Here is a 6,558-nt window from a genome sequence, read left to right on the forward strand (position 1 = left end):
CTATTATTATGAGTTATATCGAGTATTATTAACGCTTAATAATACTCAGACTAATTAATTTTTCGCGGTTATCGTTAAACTAAACCCTAGTGGTATCGATACTAGGTTTTATCGAAGGAATATCGTTTTGAGAGTATCGAAGCGCTGTCCGAGTGCTGAGTCACCACCTAACCAGGTGAGTGCATAGTTACTTTCAGCTTACACATAGATATGAAGTATTTTATATAAATTACGTGCTATGTGTGCATATTATCTGAGTACTTGCTATCTATGCTGGATGAACATTGTTATACATGTTTTTAATGATTTAAACTGTATATGTATTTTATATCTACGAAAATGTTGGGGTAAAACATGGGTAGATGTAATAGCTGATGTGTGATAAAATGATGAGAGGCCTTGATGTTGATGTTGTTGTTTCTGTCATCTAGCGGAGTATGGATGACGACCACGGACTCTTCTAGACAGTCCAGTGGAACACTAGCAGGCTCGCAACCTGTAGGTGTTTGTGAACGATGTGTTCACCGGTGTACTCCATCCCCCACATGGTTGCCTTTAGGACATTTATTGCTGAGGAATCCCCTTAGTAGTAGTGTCCGTCCCGATGATGATCCTTAGGCTAGGTCCCTTATGATAGGTGTTTAGGGACGTAAAGTGAGGATAACGGGAACGGGTAATCGGGTTATTGTTGATTGATGAAATTAATAAACTTATTTATTGTGGGTTGAAAACCCTATGTGCTCACCAGGCTCCCAAGCCTGACCCACTCAGTTTTATGTATTACAGGTAGTGGCGCATGAGCATAGATGTGATGTTTTGGACGAGGGATTACGGATATAGGCCTGTAGATATGAAATAATGTAGTAAGGCTTATATCGTACTATTTATGCTTTTGATCTGTACGAACATGACATCCCAAGTCTTTTAATGAAATACATTTCTATGGAAATGCTTTTGATAAATCTTTATCATATCTTGTTTTGGGACAAATTCCGCAACACTTTCATTTAAAATGTAACTCTGATTTTTAAACAAAGCATAAACAAACCGGTCTTTTCTGGCCGTGATTTTGGGGATGTCACATTAACTGCTGTCATTCCCTCTCCGGACCCAGAGGTAGATCGGCATCTGTTGGAATTTTATCTGGAATTCACTCAGCCACAGTACTCAACCTCCAATCGTGCATTATTTTATTCTAGGGTTTTAGTATTTAAGGTGCATGCATGCATCCTAAGTAAAAAACGCTTTTAATTTTTCTTATCAAAGTATTGTACACCCTAGCTCGCCTCTATAGTGGAAGTTCTTTATCGAGCTCTGCTGAGGCGTGACTACATTTGAATCATAAGCTTCATATTGATTCCATACTATGGTCTTAATCGTATTGTGATTGAATTGTTTGTTCTTTTGTCAATATACATGTGAAAGATCTAAACGATCTAGAGATTTATTCTCATCATTAATGAAGCCATTGTTAGTGAAAACCATGCAAAAGATCATTCATATTTTCTTTTTTAATGTAGAAAGATCATTCTTTCTACTGGCCTAATTGGTTTTCATGTACCTAATAATGGTGTCAAGTTGTTCGATATTGATCATTTATTTTAATTTTTGTTTATAATTGCATATTTAACTGCTTTTTTCCATCCCTATTCTGCTCCACATGGACTCTATTTTAAATAAATAAGGGAGTCCTACCAATAACCCAAATGTAGACTATCAAACTGCCCACTCTGACATGTAGTAGAGAAAACAAGATCATTTGGCATGTCTAATGAAGTGTGAGGTAGTTGTTTGCTATGAAATAATCAGGTAATTGTTATACCATATTCATTAATAAGGTTATATTTATACTCCTTATATTTGCTTGTGTATCTTTTGTGCCATTATGGTCAGCTAAAAGAAGGTATTGAGATGTCAAGAAAGCTTCACTTATTTAAATATCAGATACACAAGGTTGGATTACTATCTTATGCTCTTTCTAGGTTGCAAAGAGGAATTAAGGAAATGGTTTCTTTTGATGATACATTTATTGTATGAAATAGAATTTTTGTATGAAACAAAAAGTAGATTAGATGAATGAATGTTGGTACATTTATTATATGAAATAGTTTTTTTTCTTACATAATGTATTTTATGTTGTGATATGAGAAATTAATTTCAATTTAATTTGAAAATTATATATATATATATATATATATATATATATATATATATATATATATATATATATATGCATATATATATATAAAACATCCAATTTTATGACACACAATGAGTGTCGTAAATACGCGTCGGAAGTTTACGACACACAAATGCGTACCCTCTTCCTTTATGATGGGGGCTTCCTTGATACACATTGAGTGTCATCTATGTGTGTTCTAAATGCGCATCATAAGGTTACGACACGTAAATGTGTTTCATTTTCCTATATGACAGAGCCTTCCTTGACACACGTTTACATGTGATCTGTGGCTTTTATGACACGCAATGTGTGTCATTAAAGGGTTTTTTTGCAGTAGTGTAAACAGTCAATAAAATTACACTGTTATTACTAATTATATGGTAGTTAATAATACTTATAGAATTGATACTTACTTATATCCGACATCGTCAAAGACAATTTTTATATAAGATGCATCTCATTGACTATTTATCTAGAAATGAAAAAGCACTTTCTTCTCTAGTGATGCGGGCATCATGTGGTGAAATTTCAAGGAAAGATATTGGTTTTTCTAGGGTTGATTGACCATCCTTAAAAATATGAAATTGCAAAAAATCAATTACAGAATTTTATTTTATTTATTTTATAAAACAAAAACTCACCTGTGTTGGACAATATTAGCCACAATGCAAGGTAATGATTAGATCTTTTTTGTTGGGACCATTCTAGTAGATAAAGTTGGAATCTTTATCCCTTATGGAGCTATTAGGAACCATAAAAATCTGATCTTAGTCCTTCTATCCCTTTCATGCAAGAGTTGTGATGTCTTAATGGATTAATAAGTTAGGGATTTAGCTATTGGAACTTCCCTAGCCATGGAAAGTCATAAAACTGGAAACTTTATGACTTAAGACAATGTTTTAAGGCCAGATCTGAGTTTCGGTGAAAAGTCCTTAAGGGATTAAGTGCTTAATGAAGGAGTGGGGTCAGGCTATGTACGCTTGGCGTACGTTGAGTACGTTGGGCATACTCAATTGCCTTGGAATTTGACTTTTATCCACTACCGTTAACCATTGAATTTTTGACCACGTTTGACCTTGGGTCAAATTTGAGGATTTTGGCCACTGATTAAGATTTTATTTGGTTTTGGTGTTAGTGGATTCGCGGGAGAAAGCAATGTTGAAGGGAGCATATCACAGTCTTTGAAGTTTCTTCGATTCAGGTGGCATTCTCTTCACTGTACCCATGGGTCGAAGACACCAATGTTGGCCCACTAGTTTTGGTTATCTTTTGTAGAAGGATGCTATAGGGACTGTATATATATAGTCATGTAGGATAGAATGATAACTCTTGATCTAGGGTCTTTTACATGTTCCTCGTTTGGTGGTGGTTCTAGAGTAGGATCACCTGTCTAGGCATCTATCTCACATTTGAGTTTATCCACTTATGTATTCCTTAGAGTGTTGGTATTTGGTATGTTGCTATGCTGTAGTGACCTACTAGATCTGTATCCTGGTAGTGCGTATGTTGCTATGATGTAGTGACCTGTTAGATCTGTATCCTGGTAGCTAGTATGTTGCTATGCTGTTATGATATGTTAGATTTGTATCCTAATATTTATGATGTTGCTATGTGGTAGTGATCTATAGATCTATATTTCTACATGTACTTGTTGGTTATCATCTAGTTGAGTCCCCTAAGGACTATAGGTAGTCATGTAGGATAGCGCGAGAACTCTTGATCTAGGCTTTCTTGCCTATTCCTCGTTTGGTTGTGGCTCTAGAGTAGGATCATCTGTTCGGGTGGCTATCTCACCTCTGGGTACTTATGGTTACACATTCCATGGAGGTTACTGGTAGCGGGACTATGTGCTGTGTGACAACCAGATATTTCAAGTCAATGTAATGACCTAAGTCAAGTATTGTAATCTATTTTGAATTAATAAATAAATAAATAAATAAATATAGCATCAGAAATGAAATGTTCAAAAGTCTCAATTGGGATACATAAAACAATAAATATCGTAGCAAGATTTTCAAAAATATAAAGAACACAAAAATCCGAGTTTTAACAAAGAAGTTATGACCAATCGAAAATCTGCAGCAAAAACGGTAAAACACAATTAAGCCTAAAACGCGAAATTTCAATAAAATAATTTTTAGCCTTAGGCATCTAAACGAAAGTTGTAGATATCATTAAACCTTGAACATACATAAAAAGAATGTCCAAATCTGACTTCGTATGAGGAAGTTATGATTTTTCTAAGTTTCAGAGTAGCGGTAAACAACTAAAAACTCGAAATAGAGATCAAGCGATATTTAGCCGACACGACCTAAACGAGAATTGGAGATCTCGACAATAGTAGTACAACGGTACAAAGATAGACGAAAACAGACATCGGATGAAGAAGTTATGAATTTTTAACGGACTTTTCCAGTCCCGCCCTGTTAAAAATATATAATTAAAAATAAATTAAAAATTTGCCAACAAAGTCTAAATGAAAGTTGTAGATTATAGTCTCACCTATGTGTGGATATAAAGAACGTAAAAAACAGAGCTCATATGCGAAAGTTACGCATTTTAGAAGATCGGGGCACACAAACCGAAGGGGTACGCTATAGCATACGTAGGTGCGCCCAACGTACCCAATGCAAGGCCTCAGATCGACCACGTCTCCCCTATGCACTCTAGTCCATCCCATCCGAAGTCCGGCGTCCGAGGGTGGCGTCATCGCTGACGTACGCCCAGCATACGAGGGCCAGGTTCTCCTCCTATAAATAGGATGCGAGGGTTCCGACTTTTGTTGCCAATTTACAATCTTTCTCCCATATTTTCTCATTCTCGAGCCTCCCGAAACTATCTCGACGCCCCAGTTACGTATCCAAGCTATGACGAAGGTTCAAAGGTCCAGAAATCCCGAGAAATTTCCCATTTCCCGGTCGAAGTGCTGCCCGAGAAAAGTCTCGTTTTCTCCAAATCGTCACACTTACCAGGTGAGTTCATACCCCTATATTTTCACGTTTTAACTATATTTTTGGGGGCGAAATACAAGTGAAATGCAAGAAAAACTTATGTTAAAATGCACATCATTACATAGAGTTTCAAATACTTATTCTACAATTTGTGTATAAATGCTAAATACGTAAAATAACATTATTACAAATGTTATACTTTACATGCAAGGTTAGTAACGCACTAAGGTTTATAATTCAAATGAAACACACTTTTGAAAAGCTATAATAGGTATAGTTTATGATATATTCATGATACTTTACACTCTATAAACACTATAGGAAGGAAATACTTACACTTACAAGAACAATGGACTTTTCATACGTAAATCTATTTGCTACAAACTTTGTGAGACATTTGACTTCACGTATGCATTTTAAGTCTTGTATTATATACCATAATCTCTTGTAGGGAGAGTGTGATACTTTTGTATAGATCTATACGGGATTGACAATCTCGCACCTAAACTGTTAGCTACAGTTGGACCGACAGGTCTGGGGTGACAAACGTCGTATCATTCCAATGCCTAAAGTACGTTGTGACAGACAGTCTCAGTCAATAGTACGGTTATTAAACTCACATGAAGTATTAAAACATTTGATTTACGAGGCTATCTAATGTCTTAGTGATTATATATATATATATATACATATATATATATATATATATATATATATATATATATATATATATATATATACTTACGCTATTTTAGGTATGGAAAATACTTATGCATTCCAGTTTTTGGGACTTTTAAAAGTACTATTCATTTATCAAAAATATTGGATTTTCTAGAAACAAACTCAGTTACTTTATTCAAAAAGGGATACAATTCTTATACAAAAACGCTTATGAACTCACCAACTTAATTGTTGACACTTTTTCAAAATTACTTGTATTTCTCAGGGATTTAGTAATATAGGTAACAACTGTTTTTGGGGAAGGGACGTTAAGGCATCAATTTCAAACATATTTTATCATCATAATGTAATTTCTTTTGAAACATGTAATACAATCAACACTGTAACTTTTTAAATTATATTTATGATGGTTGTGTTTGCTTTCTTTATTGTTCATTCAACTGTTATGATATTACATGAAGTCATCCGCCTTCGAACGATTCCGCTGTTCTGGTTTGGGGGTGTGACAGATTGGTATCAGATTATTGTTTATAGTGAACTAAGTATATCAAACCACGTAGGATATACAAACTATAAATGCAAAGGGACTAAAACTCTCTGACAAAACACTTTCACGCCTACCATACCTTATTAAATTAAAATGTTAGTTTTCGTAAATGTACAAATTCATGCATGCAACAGTTTAATGTCATTGTTAGAACGATACAAAAGTATTAAGACAAGTTGGACACTATGACTAAGCCT

Source organism: Lactuca serriola, chromosome 4 (genome assembly GCF_051521515.1).
Source record: "Lactuca serriola cultivar US96UC23 chromosome 4, Lser_US96UC23_V15, whole genome shotgun sequence".
Classification (NCBI taxonomy): Eukaryota; Viridiplantae; Streptophyta; class Magnoliopsida; order Asterales; family Asteraceae; genus Lactuca; species Lactuca serriola.